This window comes from Camarhynchus parvulus, chromosome 2 (genome assembly GCF_901933205.1).
Source record: "Camarhynchus parvulus chromosome 2, STF_HiC, whole genome shotgun sequence".
NCBI lineage: Eukaryota > Metazoa > Chordata > Aves > Passeriformes > Thraupidae > Camarhynchus > Camarhynchus parvulus.
In genome coordinates, this window is record NC_044572.1 from 80486317 (window position 1) to 80507491 (window position 21175).

The window sequence follows — 21175 nt, forward strand, 5'->3', positions numbered from 1 at the left end:
AAATATTCAACTACTTTTAGGGATTTGAAGTTAGATGGTCCTTATTTAGAATTCATATAATAACTTCTTTAACTGCCTTATCTGTCAGAGACTTTAATGGAAAGAAAGCAGCAATTATTAAAAATCAGGTCAGAGATTTATAAATGTAAGTGCACATTTATTTATATAGCTGTGTTGAAACTATCTTATGCATTCATAAAAACAAACCATTTTGTTTATAAAGAGCCTTAATAATAAAAATGCCATGAGAAATATTACTTTGTCTTTTGATCACAAATGGTAAACATAAACTCATCAGTTCTCAGGAGCCAAGTTTTAGACTCTCACCTAGCTTTTCCTAATTTATAGATATTATGGAGACCAGTCAGCTGAACCTTTAAATACAGAACTTAACATGAGACAGTAACTTAATGGAAAACAACAAAGTTTGTAATTATTGACATTTACTTCCCTATTATTTAAATGAAGAATTGCAATGGTGTCTTTTGCTAAGACAATTAAAATGGTGCTCAGTCTGACCTTGCCCTGTGTCTCCTACTGGGCATACACAGCTAGAGCCTTTCCTGGCCTGCTTTTTAACAGTGTACTTCTCTACCAGACTCATTTGAGGATGAGGATGGCAAACTTAAATCCTCTGGGTCATCTGCTTTCCTGGGATGAATATGTCATTCCTGTTTTTGCACATAGCAACATCACAAATCCCTGGTATTTAAATATGGGAGACTTGTGATGATCCAGCCTTGCAAGATGTGGCTCAGTGCAGTGGGAATGCTAAGGGCTCGCTCAACTCAAATGCAACAGGGCAAATACTTTCCTGAATCTCAGTGGGAAAGAAGAAAGAAACAGTAATGTAGAGCTGATGATTGGGTATTTCAACAATGTTGTGTAAGTCAGGTAAATCCAAGACACCAGACTGCACAAACTCTCTGCTTTTAAGCATTGATTCAGGATAGGGTGCTTGTTTGTATGCACCACTCTTCTGCCTGGTCTGCTCTGGAAAGGCTCTGGTCACCAGTAGGGTTTCTCCTCAGTAATAAATGATGTGGTTAGAAAACACAAAAGTAGGCAATTAACTGTGAGACTTCAAAGTTTTCCTCTGCCTGTTTTTCATGCATTAAACAAAAATGACTAATGTTTTCAATGGTCTGGAAAAAGTAACATGCAGTGGTAAGAGACTTTGAACTCTGTGATCATGAAGCAAGCAAAGACCTTTTCCTATGATGGAAGTATAACTCAAGGTTCAGTTTTACTGAAGCTCACACCTTCTTCTTTTTCTATTTTGTTTTTCTTTTCAACCTGACTTAAATTTTCAATTTACTGTATCTGACTGTTTTTCTAAATGGTGAAAGAGATGCTTATTATCCAAGGTGCTTTTGATGGGTAATGTGAAGACAGGCCTTCCCTTACACTGTGACTTTCCCACCTAAACAGATGGAAATCCACCCCCTTCCCTGCTTTCTAACACTCTTTATATCCTGCCACCACAGGAATGAGCTGAAATCTGGCTTCCCACCAAACTGGCCAAAAGCCTGAAGGTGCTGTGCAGCTTTTCCTCTTCCAACTGCAGTACCATGACTGCTTCCACATGCTGCCATCCCTTAATATGCTGGGTCTGTTTTGTTGGAAGGAGAGATTAAAAACTACTAACAGTGAGAAATATAACATCAGGAAAATACGAGGCAGAAGAGAAAGACGAACTCCATGCTGGAAGAAAAGCTGGATGCGATGGATTTGGTCTTCTTTTTTTCCCTTCCTTAAACCAGATAGCAGAGCTTCTACTGCTGCTCTCTCCCTTGCCCTTAGCATAATATTCCTAGATTATATTAGAATATCCTTATTTATTTTGGATATAGTAACACAGTGAGGCTTAGCCTAGGATTGAGACACCACTGTGCAATTTATGAAGAAACAAAAACCGTCAGCGCCTACTGGGTACATCTGGGGATTGCATCACCTAAAATTGCTGGGCTCACTCACTCAACTCATCTGGTTTAACTCTGTAACTTAGACATAGCACAGAGTTACATGTAATATTAAAACTGTTACAGTTTTTAGCCTTAATTTCAAACATGATTAATCTCACAGGCAGTTTCAGACATCTTTGCCCTTGAGCTTTTAAAATAAAATTAAATAAAATTAAGCATTGACATCATGACTATTCTTCCATAAAACTGGTACAGAACTATAAAGTGCATGACTAAATGCTCTGTGGGTGATACAGAGTCAATATGATTTCAGTGGAATTTTTCTTAGCATGTGCTGTATGTCATTAACACAGTATGATATAAAGATATAAATGTGGTGAATTTTTCTTTTTTTTTTTACTTATATGCCTATTGTTTCATAGCCAAACTGCAGAGGAATTTTTAGAGGCTAAAATGTACATCACTCAGGGGACTAGAATTTTGATAGGTTTTTTGGCTGGCAGTTGGTTTTGAATACATGGTGCTTACTTTTCACAGATAAAGTAGGGATGTTTTATTTTTTTTACACAGCAGTTGGAAAAACAAATACATCTCTTTAAAAAGAAAGTCTAAATGTATTGTCATAGGTGGAGGTACATAAGAAGTATAGGACTTGTTGATCTGAAGATGTCTTAATAACACTCCAAAGAAGTTAACAGTGTAGGTATGTAAATCATTTTATATCTGCACTTACTTTGATGGCAATTTTTAGATGTAAAATGAATTCTTATGTTTTCTGTACAAGTATTTTCCGGATCAGAAGGAAATTACATGAGAAAGTGACCCCAGGCATTACAGTAATCATAGTAGTGGCTTCTTATACACTAGTGTTATTTATAAGAAAACATCCTTGAGTGTCAGGGTTACACGACTTTATGAAAAAAAATAGTTTGGCCTTTAGTATTTGGGTTGGGTTTTTTTAACATCAAAAAATAATCAGAAAGAATGTTCCAAATTCCAGGACTTCATTTTAATGATAATTTTAAACTTCTGTTAATGTTTCTACTTGAACAAGTTTCTTTTATATCCTAGCCAAAGTAAAATTGAGCTCGAAGTTTAAGGCAATTTGGATTTGGAACATTTGGCTTGCTGATAAGTTTTGATGCTAGTTGTTTTAATTAGCTAACTTTTATAAGATTACTCTAGCATGGATGAATTCCATGGTTTTGTTTGTTTTAATAAACTCTTACTGCTTTTAGTCTTCTAAATTGCTTGGTCTTGCTGTGAACAACAAGTCAGTTTTTACTGCAGTTTATAGCAGAAATGTGTAAATGCTGTCATAAAAGAAAAAAAAACCAACTCTGATGGAATTAATTACAATGCACACATGAACAGAAATAACCTCCTAGTTTAATACAGGTGAGCTGACAAAACACAAAGGCATGCGCCGAAAACGCGGGGACCGCGACATTGCGAACGCACGTACCTGGGGAGATGCCTACGCGCCCCGGCTGCAGCCCGCAGTGCCACGTCTCACTGTCCCACGCACGCCCCGGGACCTTTATAAGGGGACTCTCCCAGGGCCTGGAAATGAACTTTTGGAGCTGACACGTCGATCGTGCCATGGGGGGGAGGGAGGGGACTGGAGGGGGCGGAGAGGGACTCGCCGGAGGCTCTTACGTGGCGGCAGAAATGTCAGTACCGCACTCCCCCTCGCAGCGGGGCCGGGGTCGCTGCTGCGGGGCTCCTGTTGTCTAGGCGGTTGCTCGCCGGAGGCCCGGGGCCGGGACACTGGGGGTGGCTGGCCGGCTGTGGCATGCCGTGAGAGGGGTGCGGAGAGCCGGCGGGCGCGCCGCTTGGCAGCTCCTGGGGCGCTCCCGTGCCCCTGCCGTCCCGGGGCAGCCGCTGGCGCCCAGCCCTCATTCTCCTCCTGTATCTGCTGCTCCCCGGTTTTGGTACATTGCCCCGGCCCCAGAGCCCCGCGGAGCCCCGGGCAGCGGCGGGGAGTCCCTGCGGACCCGGCACCGGCGGCGCTGCCCGTGTACCACCGCCCCCCTCCCTCTTGCTGTCGCTCGCAGGGATTTGTTGTGCTTAGTTGTACTGGCGCTGAGGCGCCCCTGCTCAGATATGATGGTAAAGGAGCAGCCTCAGGTCATGTTTTTGTGAGCTGCGGTGATTAAGGAATAAAAGGAAATAAAAATGAAAAACCCAAACCCCAAGGACAAATATCTCAACCAGTTGCAACTTCTCAGCTGGCCCGGAGGGGGGAGCGCGGGGGAGGGCAGGGAGTAATGCGAGATCGCCCCAGCCCGGGGCAGCGCCGGCTGCGGGCGAGCCGAGCCGAGCCGCGCACCGCATCGCCGGGGCCGGGCGGCCGTGGCTGCTCCGCCCCCGCGGCGGGGCGCTGGGTCCGGCCGCCGGGCGAGGCGCGCAGCTGCCGCGCCGCAAACTTGGTGGGAGCGAGCGGAGCGCGGGCGGCTCGGCGGGGCTGCGGCCATGGCGGCGTGAGGCGGGAGCGGGCATCAGCGCGGTGGCGGCGGAGCCCCCGCCCGCCCGCCCGCCCTGCCCGCGGCGAGCAGCCCTCGGCGCCTCCAGGTAACCCTGCCGGCCCCTCTCCCCTCCTCGCCGCAGCGGCGCTTTGGGAGCGCCGCGGGCATTGCCCGTTCCCGGCCGCCCTGTCCGTGACCGGGGACGCCTCCCCGCTCCTCCACTGGCTGCGCCCCGGTGTCCGCCGGGCCCCCGGGGGGCTCGGAGGCCGGGAGGGCTGGGGTCCGGGCGGGAGCGGCGCAGGGTGCCGGCAGGGGGAGCCGGCAGCGAGGCGGAGCGACGCTGCCGCTGGGCTCCGGAGCCGGGGAGCGTTGCCGGCGCTCGGAGCCCGTCTCGGGCATTGCCCGGCCCCACCCCCGAAAGTCCACCGAGCCTTTCAGAACGGGCGGGCGTTCTCCTCGTAGACGGTGCTGTTCGCTCGGGACCAGAAAAAACAGACGGACAGGGAGCCGCATCTCCAGAGGGGCCGGAACCCGGACCGCGGGTGCTCCGCGCTGCGGGACCCCCGCGCCGCTCCTGCCCTCGGGGTCGCGCCCGCGGGAGCGCGTTCTCGCCCAGCAGTGTGAGGTGCGTTGCTGTCGCTGTGCCCCGGCTGCGGAGAGACAGCCGCTGGCTCGGGAACGTTTCGGAGGGTTTTGTCACACTTCAGCAAGTGAAGTTTGCTCAGGCTCATCTTCTGGTGAGAGAAGAAGTGGCGTGAAAGGCACCGTCAGTTGTCTGAGAAACGTGGGTCTTCAGTGGGATGTTCGTGTAGTACGATTTGAAAAGACGATGTGCTTTTATTCTCACTGTTTTATTTAACTGCGCTGTCTTCGTGGCGTGACTGTATTTTGGCACTTTCTGAATTGGGGAGTTAGAGTTTACCATTCCGCAACGATGCAGATGGAAACACCTCAGTCAATTGCATCCATATATCGTTCTGTGCGGATTGTTTACCAGATAAATGACAACTATTAGGGTTTTTTGTATCACTCCAGATGCTGAGTCTGCATTGTAGATTGACACAACGATAATCTGCCCGGGATTATTCCTGGGGGGCAGCTGGGGTGGGGGGAGCTGTCAGTGCATCTGCTCCTCTAGCAAACCGGACTATTGGCAGGAGAGGTCTGTGCATACAGGAACACACAGCCTTGTGAAGATGGTTAGAATTTGCAAGATTATAGCTGTGACAAACATCTTAAAACTAAATGTGGTGTTAAAGTTCAAGTGGTAGCGTGTTCTGGGAGCCTTAGGTAGTGCATCTGAAGGTCTTACTCTCTGAAAGCTGAATAACCGCTCTTGGTTTGAATTTTGGTGTAAAAGCCTGATGTGATGCTAGCCCAGGCAGAGTGATGTAGATTTTTTTTCATAGTGGAAATTGCACTCAAATTTTATTTGTAGAAGTTTGAGCATCTCCTGGTTGTTATATAAGGCTGACTCAGTTCAGTAAAGTTTGACTTAGAATTGTTGAACTTGCTGATGTCATATATGTAACACGTAGTCAATCAAAAGTGTATTGCTGCCTTGAAAGGCTGAGGTATGGCCTTGGCTACTTTGCTTAGTAGAGTGAAAGATGTTGGTTGGTAGATTTCTGTGTTCCCACCTTCTCCTCCAGCAGGTACCAATAATATAACTTTATTACATTTACTAATGAATTCATCTCATTTTCTCATTTTAATGCTGAACAGCTGTGAGGAGTCCTGCTGAGAGCTAAGGTTTTGCTCTGGCATGTGGCAGTTTACTTCTCTGTTCGAGAGGTTCTTTTGAACTAAGTAGTGTAAACACTGGCTTCTGGGTTGTACTACTTATTTCTTGGGATGTTGTTACAGATTTGTTTTGGTTAACAAAGCTGAAGGCATTAATATCTGAAGTGTCTCATTTCTTTTAATCTTTAACTAGTGCTGTTTTTATAAAATACTTACAGGTAGTAGGAGTGCCTGTGCACTTTGTAATGATCCATAAACATGGTTGTAGCAGGTTTGTTGTACTCATTTCCTGCTGGGCAGAGATGCAGAGGGTGTATTGCTGCTGTTTTCAGAAGAAAGAGTTGTGTGGTCGTTTGTTTTTCACTTTCTTTTCCCCCAGCTACTTAGGGAAACCACGTGGATTCTGACTTCTGTTGATATAGTGTTGTACAAATACAGGATTTTCAATGAATGAAGTTCATTACTTTTCAGGGAGTAGCTGTACACTACAATCTGTGAACTGCAGAAATGCAACATAATTCTCCTGCAAATTTTGCCTCTTGTGTTAGAGGTTGCATGCAGGAATTCAGCCAAGCGAGCAGCTGAGCTCCTGGGGTGAGCAGGAGCAGAGAGACCCGTTTCTGCCCTCTGGTCTGCAGCAGCTTTATCAGCAGTGTTGGCTGGGTCTGATTTCTGTGCTGTGGGACACGTAAGTGGATTGCTGATACTGCTATCAGTTAATAGTAGGTGTGTACTACCAGTACTATCTGTTGATAGTGGAGAGGAGGGTATGTGAAATCTGATACTCTGCTACTTCAAGTAAAGCAGAATCTAGTAATTGGTTAGTATGTTGTGATGATGGACTTCTGAATAGCAGTGAAATACAATTTAGCTTTAGATTTAACATCTGGTTTTTAAAATTTTGATATGCTCTTGATGTTTGGTAATGTATGTTCTGAAGTTACTATGGCTCCTGAGATGAATTGCTATTGCTATGGCCATAATTATAGAAAGCAGCACTGAGCAGCTTCTCCTTTTCTATAAAATCATTTTATGGAAATGTTTAATGGGTATTCTTGTCAATGCAGAGTTCTCCAAATTATTGTTAATCAGTCTGTTTCTCTTTATTATCATCCTTTTATCCTCTTTGGCATGTGCACGCATTCCGATTTGGAAACAGTGTTAAGTTACAGCCTCTCTGTTGGTTCTGTCCTAACGTGTTTTGCAAAGCTGTAGCTGCTTCCAAAGAACGAGTTCTTGGGGTTTTTTGTTTTTATTTTGTTCTGATTTGTCAAACAATGTAAACATTTTTCAGACTGACCCTTTTGAGGTATGTTTGCCAACTATTGGCGGTAGGCTGGGTTTAATTTCCAGGCTGCAGCATTGCAGCTGTGACCCGTGAAAGGCAGGTGGCACTCTGCTATCTGCAGTTCTTACAGACACCTGGGGAATGCCACGGCCCGAGCTGTGCACTTCAGCTATGGTTTGCTGCTAAATCTGTTGTTGCTAAAATGGCAAATTGTTAAAAAAAAAAAAAGGTTGGGTCTTTTATTTTAGTTTTCTTTATAAATATGTCCTATGATTTATTCAGGAAATTTGCCAGTTTGCCTTTAACTACAGCACATTTGCTTAGCATTTGTCAGGAAGGTAGCAAATGTAAACCAAGTTAATGATCCCCAAACTGCAGTCTAATTAGAGTCTTCTTGATTTTTTGCTGGAATGTATATTCCAAAGTATGAAACACTCAAATCTTTTGTCTTTTAGTGGATTTGTTCATGCATCTATTCTCAAATTTGTGCTTTCCCACGGATACTTGGATACAATCCAGTTGTCTGCTGTGTAGTATCAGCTCTACATAATAAATAGATTAATAAAATTAATCTCTGTTTGGGGAGATTGATTTTGGAAGAAATTTCCTGGTGTCCCAGTATATATTAGAAAACCAGGCAACTCACAGAAACGCTGATGTTTGTCAATGATAGTAGCAGGAGACTGGGGTTGGTACTTAGTCTGCACTGAGGCCTTTGCAATGAAACTCTTGAGTTTAACTCAACTGTTGAAACTTATCTTTTCAAATATTATCATTTCTTTGCCAAGAGTTTGAATGACTTGTTCAGAAAGTTTAAATGCTGTGCAGCATGTTAGCTGTGCTATCACTTCCAGACTTACCTTCAATTAGCTTATCTGTTATGAAGTTTCTTGCATGATAGACATATAATACAGCTTTTCAATCCTTTTCCATTTTTTCTTTTTAAAATCAGGATCTGTCCTTGAGCTCCAGTATACCTTAGAATTGTTGGATCTTAATTTCTGACAGAACTTGTCAATCTTTTCATGGTTACCAACCCCAGTAGTGGAGATTAGTTTCATTTAGGGGATGTTGATTGAGCAGCTCTGAATGTTTGGCATATAATATTCTGATTTTTAATCCCTTTGCTAGATGAATAGCAACATGCATCCATTTTGCAGTATTTGCTTAGTTTAGGAGAAACTCAGAGAAATTATAACTTTGAAAATACTGAAATGTAGCCTTTTACTTTCCTCTCTCTCTGTAATACCGGGATACGTTCTTAGGCATTACTAAATATATGCGATGAACAAATTAGAGCACATGTGATGGCTGCAGGATTGGCTTATAATGTGAATTGGGTGGGCTGAAGAAATGAGCTGTACTGTGAATTGTGTTGATTTTCCCACTTCTTTTCCCCACCTCTCTCCAAATTTCAAAATTGAGCTGCTGTCTTTTGTGCTGTTGTCCTTCTCTGAATTGCTAGTCTAGCTGGAAACCCAGAATGCTGTTGAAATGTGCTTTCTTTTTAGACTTAGGTTTAACTGGAAATCAGGAATGTTTAATATAAAGTTAACTATAAGGCCTCTGTAGCTAGGGAGAGAATATTTTAATAATTTGAGGCCCTGTTCTTCTGACCCACAGTAATCTTATTGCTGAATCAGTCATTTCTGTTACTGGTGAACTCTACAGACAAAGGCATGAGAATAACTATTTGTTTGTAGTTTTAAAAGTTATTGGGCAGTTGTTTTCCACTGTGTCTTCTTCAGCATACAGTCTCTTCAGAAATTCCTGTTGCCTTTTTCTTCCACTGTTTATGTATATTTTTTTACCGTGTCATTTTAGTGACCTGCTTTCACTGGAAACCCACAAACATTTGCATTGGCAAATGTTTTGAAGGGCTCCCTGGGAGCATGGCTGAAATGACCTTCTTGTGGGACAAAATGTATGGGATGAAACAATTTTTGTTGACCTTGTCTGATAGAGAAATTGCCAAGTACTTGAGGAAAAACTCCTGGCCTTGCCATTTCTAGGAAGATAGGTTATGTCTATTGCTTTGTTTCTCTCAATGTCTGGCAGAGTTTTAGGGTTTCTTTACTGAGTTGTAGTCAAAACTGAAGTCTGGAAAGAAATTATCCACAGTCATTGGGCTATTGCATTACTTAACATGAGTTCAGTTGCTGATGGTCTCTTCTCTTGATGGTCTCGCTTGCTTTCTCATTCTGAGCTTGCAATAGCAATATGCAGTTGTTTTCTTAGTTTTTGCCATATAAACTGTGTGTGTGTAGTCCAAATTTTAGCTCCTTCTCATGCTCCAGTGCATACTTTTCCTTGTTGCTTTTTAAACCTAAGCAATGATACTGAAATATCTAGGAGACAGTACGTAGACCAAATTGTTACTAGTGTCAGGTGTTACATTACCCAGTGCTGCAAAATGGGACTCCTGGCTTAGCCAAAAGATGGGATTTCAGCTTTGGATAGTTTTCTAATAGTGCTCTTCAAGGTGTATCAGCCTGGGGTAGCCAAGAGCCTGCTGACTCTGATGATCCTCATCAGTAGCTCTGATGAGGAAGTTGCTAAAGATGATGTTGGTACTGTTGTTGTTGTCTGTTGTGCTCATTTTCTGACCCTGTAAATCCATGTCCTAGCTCTCACTTGATAAAATATTTCAGAAAAACCCAACCAAGCAGAGAACCCCCTTAATTCCTGTCCGCTGTTGACAACTTCTCTTTGTGACCTGAGCACCATGGTATGCCATGATTCCTGAAGGCAGGCAGATATAGATGGAGAGGATGCTGCGCCATCAGAGAATCAGAGAGTGCTGTTGTAGTTTGTTGTCCTCCTTGGAAATTCTGGGACTGTGTCAGGCCATTGCCTACTGGGTTCTTTTAGTTGTGCCAGTGTAGCTATTTATGTGAAACCAGAGTGTAAACAGTATTAGGGAACTCATCCTCTTAACACTTTGCCTTTGAAGTACCCATGGCCACCAATCCCAGTAAGGCCCCACAGGCTCTGGTCTCAGTGTAACTGCAGGTGTGCAGTGGCTATTGTCAGGTGAGGAAGGAGAGGAGGATTGTGTGTGCAGAATTAAATTCTGATAACAATGAAATGTGGAGGATTTTGCCTTGGTGTTTTAGAGGGTATCCAGACAGCTTTTTTTAATGTCAGCTGTATAACAGGCAGCAAGCTCTCTTGTGGAGGCTGCCAATGGACTGAGGCACAGCTGTAAGCCTGTCTTCAGCAGCAGTCTAAACTCACCTCCTGAGGAGCGAGGCACCTGCGTGGCAACGCCTCGTTGCACTGCCCTTGAGTGTGTCAGAAGTGGGGAAATGCAGGGTAATAACCTGTTAAATACTGAAGTTCAGTCTTCCAGAGCTTGTCTGCCAGACCTTATTCTACTGAAAAATGGTAATGGGTTCTGATACATGCTGTTGGAATTGATAGTAGAAAGCCACAAAACCCTTCTACATTTACGTGCCAGGAGCATGAGTTCGTGCGTACAGTTTTAGAGACACGCAAGAGGTGAAGTTGGTGTTTGTGGGAAGAAAAACGTCTCTTGATGCATATGGGTAGAAGTCTGAAAATGCTGCTACCCCGGCCTCTGGAGACTTGTCTAACTGATGTAATTCTGTTGTAAGTCTTGGTCAGAGTTTACAGACTTTCTTTAATTGTTCAAGAAAGTTGCTGGATTTTCCAGTTTATCTTCTGTTGCTTTCCTAAGCGTATAGTGTCAGACTCTTTGCCTAAGCATTAGCTAAATCTTTAATATAGAAGACAATCCAGTGGAACCTGGGCATCATCCTTTAATGGTTGGTTACAAAAAAAAAAAAAAAGTGCAACCATCAACAACAGCAAAAAGAGATCTGGGGCTCTAGAGCTGAATTGCTGTTGTTTTTGCCATTGTTGTCTATTGTTTTAAATTAAATTAATGGTCTGGGTGGGGGAACTTGATTTTTTCCTCCAGTAGTCTTTCTTTAAGCGAGTTTGCAAGTAACTTTGATTAGAAAATTCCATTTTTGCTCACTTATCTATAACTGTCAGGGGAGATTGTTTTGCAAATTTATTTAATCTGAAGGCCAACGAGATCAGGATTGAATTTTGAAGAAAAATAATCTTGAACTAGAGGTAAACACTTAATTCTGATATTTAACTTGAGCCTTTATATTTTTCTCTCAAACCCACAATCATAAAGTGCTCTTAAAATAACTTGAGCAAGCATGTTATTTTTCTTAGAGTACACCTGTGAACTCATTGCTGGCAATGGCTCTACCTCTTGGGAAAAGGACACGCAGGTCTTTTTATAGGATGGCTGTTGACAAAACTTGTCCTTCAGCTTCACTTGTAGAGCTGCTGTGTTGTATTAAAAAGTTTTTGAGCATAATAAGAGGAAATATAAGACTTGTCTAACTGGAAATATAGGGAACTCCATTTGCTTGTGAGGAACAATTCATGTGCTTAACTTATCTTTCAGATTTACTGTGAATTCTGTATAAACCAGACCTGATTTATAATTGCATGTGTTTTTTATTTTTGGAATTTAGCATTTCCCATAAAATAGTAATTTAAATAAGAGGTTTGGGGCTTTTTTCCTGCTACTCTCATCAACCTTGGTCTTTTTTATAAGCCCCAAATTTCTAACAGTGCCAATGCTGAAAATTTTGGAAATGGCATGCAAAGTAAGTAGAGCAATTGACGCCGGGCCTGTTCCCAGCTCTATGCACACACTGACACTTTCAAAGATTTATCTGTAGCTGTAGATCTAGTCTAGAGAACCTGATTACTGATGAAACCTGAGGATTTAGAGATCTCTGGTTTTAACTTGCAGCTTTAGTTTGCTTCTTGCTGAGTTGGTTGTTTGTCTTCTCTTGCCCCTTTCTACATTGTGAAAAGTGTTGCTTTATGATGTCTGGGTACCTTGTCTCCTTCTTGAGTATTTGTGGACTAAAACTTTGTAAGCATTAAAAGAAGTTTTGCATGTGTTGAATATTCTTGCTTCCACATAAAAACTTATTTTCTAGAAATCAATCTTCATTTGAAAAATAGTGTTTCTCTGTTTGTATTAATATCTATAGATAGTTGATAATTGGAATGATCAGTCTTCAAAAAAAATGGTCTGTTCCTGAATATCATTCATGTTGCCTTTTAGGTACTTTAATGCCACCTTTCATCCCAAAATATTAAGAAGAGAAAAAACCCACAACCTTTGGCTTAATAGTAGCATCTGGTTTTACTTCCAAAATTGTCATAGTTGTCCTAAAATCATTAGGGTTGTGTGAGCTAGAGTGCTCATAGGAGCCTTACTTTTGTGACTGAATGGTAATGATTTGAGTTAAAAAGATTTAGTATTATATTTTTCAGATTTACACGTCATATTGTAACTGAAATGAGTTTGGAATTGCTCTGCCAGGCAGCTGACTAGGGAGAGAGTGAGGAGCAAAAGATAATCTCTTCAGCTTTAGTAATGGCAATTGATATATAAACTAGTGGTTTCTTCTTCTGAAATGTTTCATTTGGCTCCTTTTTGCCACAGTAGTTCCTAAGATTCACCATTTAAACAGCATTTGGGCTTATAACTGTAGTCTTTATGTTGCAACATGTGGAATATGTAAAATTTTCTTAAGAAAGAATGTTCACTGATGTTTCATCTTTCTATAGTTTGAAGCCTAATCAACAAGAAGGGCAATGTAATCCATGAAACAGAGAGCAGCTAACAGGCAAACTCTAAGTGATGTCCAGGTGTTAGAAGAACACATTACTTGTTGGTAGAATTGCCTTGTTAAGATTTAAGTTTAGGGCCTAAATTAAGGTTTAGGGCTGGACATGCTGCAGTTGTCTCAGACCTAGGGGGAGGTTAACAAAGCTTGGGAAGAAGGATGTACCACTGATAGTGAACACGCAGAATGCAGAATTTAAGGGCCATGAAACCATCTGGCAGGACTCCCAAGACAATGAAGAAACTAACAAAGCAGCTGTGCTTTGTTAATCAGCTCTGTCTGGGTAAAGGGTAATTCTGGCAGGGGCAGAATTCAGCTCTGTCTGGGTAAAGGGTAATTCTGGCAGGGGCAGATTGCGGCCACCAACTCACAGACTGCTGACCCAAGAAGCCCTATGACTCAAAAGAAGAGAAATGCTGAGTATGGGACTAGTTAGCATGGGAAGCAAGAGAATAATTTACCAATAGAAGACAGAATACTAATTAATAAGAGAACTATGTAACTGGTAGCCAATGAACACTAATTCCTTTGTTTGCTAAGATGTATAAATAGTAAAAAGTTTCGATGGTTGGCATGCTTGATTTGAATAGTATCACTGAGCACCCAGGCTTGTGCAACTCTGAAATAAATAAGCAATATCTCCCCTGAGTGTGTAATTATTGGCTTGTTACACACTGGGTAATGAATCCAATTTTTCTGGACAACACGTGCATGTTGATCCCAGGAACTCATCAACAGAGAAAGTTGTTGCATCAATTTTCCATAATCCACTTTTTCTGGCGAATATACCCAGGTGTTCAAAAGTGAATGGAAGTATAGCATCCTTGCCCCAAGACATCTATGGATAGAATCAGTTTTGTCTGCCAAAATCGCTCCCAGTACATTCCACTGTAGCTCAGCATGGGAAGTGAAGGATGCAAGTCAATATTCGCACTCACTGAAATAGTAAGATACTTCTCATACTTCTGGCAGTAATATTTTCATACTTGCAGTCCTATAGAAAAGATTTTGTAGACTCTGTATTTAAATATCATCTGCGAAATATGTTTTCTTTAAACCTTCTCTACTCAAAGTTCTACTTCAGTGAGTCCTGAAAGATTTAGTGCTAAGTCTTGCCAAGTTTCTAATATTTCCAGACCTGTTGGAATGAGTCCAGAGGAGAGCAGAGCTGGAGCACCTCTCCTGTGAGGACTGACTGAGAGAGTTGGAGCTGTTCAGCCTGGAGAAGAGAGGCCTCTGGGGAGACCTTGTGGCACCTCACAATACCTACAAGGGGCCTACAAGAAAGCTGAAGTGGGACTCTTTGCAAGGACATGTAGTGACTGAACGAGAGGGAATGGCCTTAAGCGAAAGCAGAGTAGATTTAGATTAGATATTAGGAAGAAATTCTTTGCTGTGAGTGAGGGTGGTGAGGCACTGGAGCAGATTGCCCAGAGAGGTTGTGAGCTCCCAGTCCCTGTAGGTGTTCAAGACCAGTCTGGATGAGGCTCTGAGTAACTTGGTCTAGTGGAAGGTTCTCTGGCTGTGGCAGGTGGTTTGGGACTAGATGATCTATCTGAAAGGAGGTTGTAGCAAGGTAGAGGTTGGCCTTTTGTCCCAGGCAACTAGCAATGGGACAAGAGGAAATGGCCTCAAGATGGGCCAGAGGAGGTTCAGATCAGACATCAGGAAGAATTTCTTCACTGAAAGGGTGGTTAAGCATTGGAATGGGCTGTCCGGGGAAGTGGTGTAGTCACAGCTTGTGAAAGTGTTCAAGATGAGACTGGATGTGGCACTTAGTGCTGTGTTTAGTGGACAAGGGGGTGTTCCATCAAAGGTTGGAATAAATGACCCTTGAGGTATTTTCCAATCTTAATGATTCTATGATCTTTAAGGTCCCTTCCAAACCTAATCATCTCATCATTTAATGATTCTAGTGTCTTATGGAGTGTGGCATAAAGCAAGTTGGAGATACAAGCTTAATGCCTTCCTCTGGCATTTCTGTTACAGGCAGCTGCCTGTAACCTGTGGGTCACGTGTTCCATTCGTTCAAGGTTCTGACCCATCAAGGGAAAATGAAGTATAACACATATCTGAAGTAAAACTACAGTGTTGATAGTTACTTTAGTAATGTGTGACAAATGTATATGAATTAAGTGAACAATGTGCTAGACAGAACTCATTTGAGCAATAATTTCTGTGTAGAAATTGTTGGGTGGGGCTCAGTGACCAAAATTATTCTAGCTAGATAGCTGGTTCATAGTAATGTTCCCTCCTTACAGTAAAACTTATCTATAATTTAAAAGATTCATATTAATAGTAAAATGTAGCTGTGACACTTGTAATTTTCTAAAGAACTTCTTGCAAACACAATTTATAAGTGCTTCCTTTTTTGGAAGGTGTTTACTCTATGAATGGTCAAAATTAACTTCACCTTTCAGTTCTTCCATATATTTGTAGGGGTGGTTGCTTGGGGTGCTTGCTTTCCCCTCTCTACACACATGCATTCACCTCAGTTTTGCAGTCTGTTCTAGTTTGTCAAGCAGTGGCACAGGCTAGATAATAGATAATAATCTCTTCATTTGTATAGTCAGATTGCTGCTGTAGTATCCCACAAGGTAATAGTGGAAGGACAGAGAGGCCTTTCTGCTGGGAAGAACTTGTCAGCTTCAGTCCAGTGGTTAGTGTGCAAGATTGTTCTGAAGACAAAGTGAATTGAAACAGCGATCTGGACACTGTTCTGATAGTTGATAGTTTTATTTTGAGCTCTGAAGAGCTCATCTCTTTGAAGAACAAAGAAATATTGGTATCAAATATTGATTGTGTAATATCCAAAATTCATAAGCTTCTTCACTTTATTCTGGCAAGCTGGACTGCAGGGATAAATGCAGCAACATTTGCTGGAGAATGAAAAAAAGTTAATAAAAGAAATAGCATTTGAATTAATCTTTCATTATTAGTGGGATCTTTTAAAGGCAGATGTGATTAAATGATTTAACTGGATTCAGAAAATATAATTGAATCAGAAGAATTTTTGTAAATTATGAAGTTACGTTAATTTAGATGAACCAGAAACATGGACCGGCTAATTGGACTACGCTAATGTACACATATACTTTTCGGAAAGCTGATGAACACTTTGTAAGTGCAAATGTTTCTCCAGTTTGCCTCTGATTTGATGGTATATCTTGCCATGCTCTTACTACAGGCTGTGATTAAGTTTCTGTGTTCTGTAAGATTTAAGTGCAGTTGTTATGTATTAATTTCTATATTTTCAGGTTCTGCTGCCTCAAACTGCAGCTGTAGTTCTGAAAGTGGCATCAGTAGGTCCTAGTTGGTAATTAAGATAATGTGCAGTAATATGTTGCTTTTGTAGGGCTCTTAATTGAACATTAGGTTGCTTAATGTTAATGAAGAGGGGTGGAATATTGAGGGTTGACATTTAGCACTACTTAATTAAAAAATGGAAATAAAAGTTCTACACTGTTTGTTATCTTCATTTTAGATTAGCAATGCTAATAAAATGAGCTCTTATGCTCTGTTGAGTTCCTTTTTGCTGTGTGTACATCTTAAGGCAAAGCCAAATCAGAATATCCCTTGCTTGACTGTTTAGTAATTTGACTCAGTTCTTCTAGATCTGTCCTGTGCAGGATAATGCCTAAGGTGTAAGGCAGGCTGGGGAGCTCCAGCATTCTGCTTCTGGGTTAAATGTGTGTAAATGTATTAATGAACAAATAGTTCTCTAGCAGTGCTCGTGTTGTTAGCTGATCAATCTCTGCCTAATCTATCAATGGTAAGAACCTGTTGTGAATTTTTTAACTAGGTGGAATTGCTCTTCTCTGCTTTCACTCTGCAGTGAGTCAGCCAAGATGGTGTCCCAGCAGGGGAAATTGTGTCTGTGAGCAAGCTGAAAGTTGCCATCAGGAGGTTGCCAAATGTCCGGTTAGTGCTATCACATCCAAGACGTGCAGGTCACCTTTCCTGCGTTCCCATAGCCCAGGCTGAGTGTATTGCTGTCACTGAACTCTGAGCAAGCAGGGGACTTGGGCTGGCAGGAGCCTGCTGGCACTCACAGAGCTGTCAGTTTTTTTTCCTGCTGCTTTATGTCCTGACGCTCAGGACAGAGAAGGGCAGCTGCTGGTGTGTAGGTGGGTGGGGATTTTTCAAGGAGCAAAGGTAATGATGTAGGTGGTAGGCAAGAGGGAAGAAACAGCTGGTAGAAATAACAGGTGGGGGTAGGATGCTTTGGGTGAGTGGGAATAGAGGACTTCAGAGGAAACCAGAGCCTGTGTGCCATAGGAGAGCAATGTGGTGGGAGCTAGTAGATAGGCAACTGCAAAATTGTGAAAGCTTTTCTCCCTTCTCTCCAGCACTTCACACCTGGCACCCCACTGGGGGCACAGTGTTACCCTCTTAGTCTCACCCTGACTGCCCCAGCATCAGACTCCTTTTGGACTAGGTCAAAAACCAAGGTGCCAGCTAACTATTTCCACTGCTGCTGCACTGCTTTTCTCAAGTGCTTAGAGGTACACAATAACCTAATGAATGCTAACACAGAGTTTCTCACACACATAGCTGCTTGCAGCTTGACAGCTGTGTTAATGTCAATAATTGGCAGGCAGGAGGAGTTGCTATATAATAGGAACTACAGAAACCAAATTCCAAGTTGGAAAACTGGGTCAGGCTAATTGAAGTAATGTCACCAACTCTGAGGGTGGACAGTGTTCTCCTTTGCATGTTGAAGGTCTGTGGATCTGCAGGGCTTTCAGCTGTTCTCCAGGTATGAGCTTCCATGTGCCTTGTTTTTCATTTGTTTTGTGTTTCTTTTGTGATTATTATCTGCTTTTCAGTAGAAGCCCAACGTGACTGATATGATCCTATGTATGTGTTATGGAAATAAACAAGTTAATTTTTCAAACTTATAAAATTCATCCTGCTTTGTGGAACCCAAAAGAGATCAGCAAAACCATCCCATAAATTAAAGCATGCACTCAGTGTGAAATGATAACAACTTTGTTTTATATCTTGGACAGAGGTCTTTGGTTTAGTGTGGCTGCTTCATAACCCAGACTCTTTACTCTCCACCTTTTATCTCTGGAAAAATAAAAATGTAATATTTTTTACCAAAGCAGTCAAAAAGCCAATATTTTCATTTGTCTGAGAACTTATGATCATCAGAAGACTTACGAAGTATTAATGCTTAGTTTGGTGTGAGAACACAGTTGAAATAGGTTGGAAAATCATGGTGGACTTCTGCCTGAGTTCTATTTATTGTGGAGAATGTGGAACGCAAAATATTTGCTTAAATTATCTGTAATACAAAGTGTACTCTGAGATAATAAAAAAAATTCAATACAGCTTCATTATTCCACTGTCAGCACATCCAGACTTTTCTTTTTCCCCCTGTGTCTTTAAATATCTTCTTGAAAACCTTTCAAAGGTAGTTTTATTAACCTAACATAGTGCAGATGTTGCTACTTTGAGAAATAAGTCACAATCACTTGTAGTATTGTGTCAAAAATATCATTTAGAGGTTTAGAATGAGGGGAGCAATTAATGAACAGTCTTCACTACAAACAAATGTCAGAGACTCCTCCAGGGCTAAGCTGCTTCTCTGCCGTATTCATTAATTGCTCTTCTGAGCAAAGTTGGTGTTGATGAGTGGGTTTAATTAAGTATACCTGAGAAAATCCACAAAAACAGATCTGAAGTATTAGAATGAAAGATTTGCATTTGATTTAATAAATAAAGACCTTTTCATTCTCAGGGGGTTTTATGCTTCATGTAACTGTTCCTGGCTGACATTTCTCCCTGACTGCTGTGTTGTCCTCACTGGAGAGTAGCAGATATGGTTTGCTTCAGGATGCATGCCAAATACCATGCCCATATTTAAGTCTCTATTATTAAATATGTATTAAATCTGTCATAATGGAAGATATCTCTCAGAACTCTACCTGTTGAAAAATGGCAGGAGAGGGAAGAAGCATATGTGGGTAGAAAGATAGAAATCTTAAACTGCTAAAGCTCATTCCCAACTTGCTAACCCTATAACCTTGCTAAAAATATCTCCTTGGGAAAAATCTCTGTATTCATATGTAAAAAAAAAAAAAACCAGAAAAAACCAAACCCCACCATATGTAAAGCTGGATTTTTCAATGTGCTTTGTGGCTTACAGGTCTAAATTGAAACTTGATGAGTGGTGGCCCCCAAAGTCTGTGTTATTATGTGAAATACAGTAATATGTGTATCCGTGTGGGGTTTTTTTGTTACATTTTTGGTTCTATTTTGGCATGTGTGAGAATATGCCTAGAAGGAGAAAGCTACCTCTGTATCTTTTTTCTGTGCATTGAAATGAAAATTGCATTAATATATAAAAAATACTGTTATTTTGTGTTTTGATGAGAGAGTTCAGGGGGAGAGGGCCCTTTTTTAGTTATACTGCTTTTAGGTATTTGTTTTGGTTTTATTTGTACATTCTATTGTGTAAAGTCAATCAGAATGTGAAGAACAGTTTAGTGAAAGTACTCATAATTTGCAGTTTAGAGCCAAGTGTTAACTGGAAGCTTTAATAGCCTTTCAGTACCACTTCAGAAATGGAGATGTGCCATTGGACAGACATGTCAGAACTTAGTAAAAATAGCATATCCTACAGTGGGCATTCATCCAGAAATCTAAATTTAGCATTGTATCCTGGGTATAGTACTGCAGGTGGTCACATGCACTAAATTGTATTCAGTACCCTCTGTTATTCAAGCAGGTCTCAACATACTTATTTTAAAGATTTTATGGTTTTATGCAAGGCTACCTTACTGTTACTACTGTGGTTCTTTATATGGCATCAAAATGTGAGACGTGTTTTGTAGGAATTAAAACAAAGCCTTAGCCAGAGATGTTTAGTGTCATGGTTCTGCGTGAATGGAAGTCAGTGGCACAATTCCAGCTGACTTCAGCTGGGAGTATTAGTAGATCCTGACTTCTTTCTGATAATACATATAAACACACAGCCAGCTGGCAGGTTTGAGTGTGATTTATTTCACATTATTCTCTTTTGCTTGTAGCATTCCAGTAGAGTTTGGCCAAATAAGCTTGAAAAAAGTTCTATCCGTGCATTAGGGGAATGTAAAGCTTGAGGAGGAACAAAGCTCGGATATGATTGTTTGATTAATTACTTGAATATTTATGCAAATTACAGTAGGTTCTGATGAGTGTCATATGGGAAAAGTCTTTACTGAGCTTTTCTTTCCATTTATTTTGCCCTCTTCTTCCTGTTTCTGGAGCAATAGCAGGACACAGGATTTTTAATCACTGTGGGTAGCAGGTTTCTTTAAAACCCACTGGAATGACTTGTAGAAGTAAGATAGAATTTTCTTATGACATAATTACTGAGTACAGGTGTTAGTTATTGTGTTTGTTTTCAGATAGGGAAACAAGAACATATGTTTCTCACTCTGTATAGATGACTGTATGTGTGTGGGCAGGGTGTGGGGAGAGACAACAGAACTCTGTGTGTATGTAAATATTCTTCTAGAGGACAAACACCTAGGAAAAAGACAGTTTCCTTTATTTTTTATATTTTAACTATATGTGATCATAATTTTTTTATTCAGAGAGTATTACTTAATGTTTTGGAGGTTATAAATAGACTTCTGACTTTTTAACATGATCTGTAAGGTGAGAGACTGCTGCTTCACATTTTCGGATTCATCTGCAGATCTTTATTGCTTTGGTCACAGGCTTTTTTTACAGCAATTCCTTGTCATATTGAATACTTGTGAGTATTCCAACAGTTTCTTGGGTGATAAAAGAAATTATTCATTCTTAATTTAGATGATGTCTGATATTTTCATTACTTTCACTTGTAAGAGTTTAGGTGATGCTGGGCTGAAGAGGCTGGATTTTTAGGTGTAATATTCATGACTAGAGTGAAGAGAAAGCCATTCATGTGTATTGAAGGGGACACAATGAGTACAGTGGGTAAGACAGTGATTTCTCCAAAGATTCATAGGAGAAACTTAGTGTGTTTACTTGCCATAGTAGACTAGTAGCAGGCTTCAAAACAGTGATAAGATTGAGCAGTAC

The 21175-nt window shown here is 41.3% G+C and overlaps 1 protein-coding gene across 4 annotated transcripts in view; it reads left to right on the plus strand.

Moving 5' to 3' along the window:
• Positions 1–4335: 4335 nt before the first annotated feature.
• Positions 4336–21175, plus strand: part of SEMA5A (semaphorin 5A) — a 314550-nt gene continuing 297710 nt past the window's right edge. For 2 of the 4 annotated variants that reach the window (XM_030969771.1, XM_030969785.1), the window contains exon 1: positions 4336–4499. The gene's annotated coding sequence lies outside the window, so the exon portion shown is untranslated. Of the gene's footprint in view, positions 4500–4527; positions 5019–21175 lie in introns of those variants that run through there. The other 2 variants (XM_030969762.1, XM_030969777.1) reach the window with 1 other exon arrangement.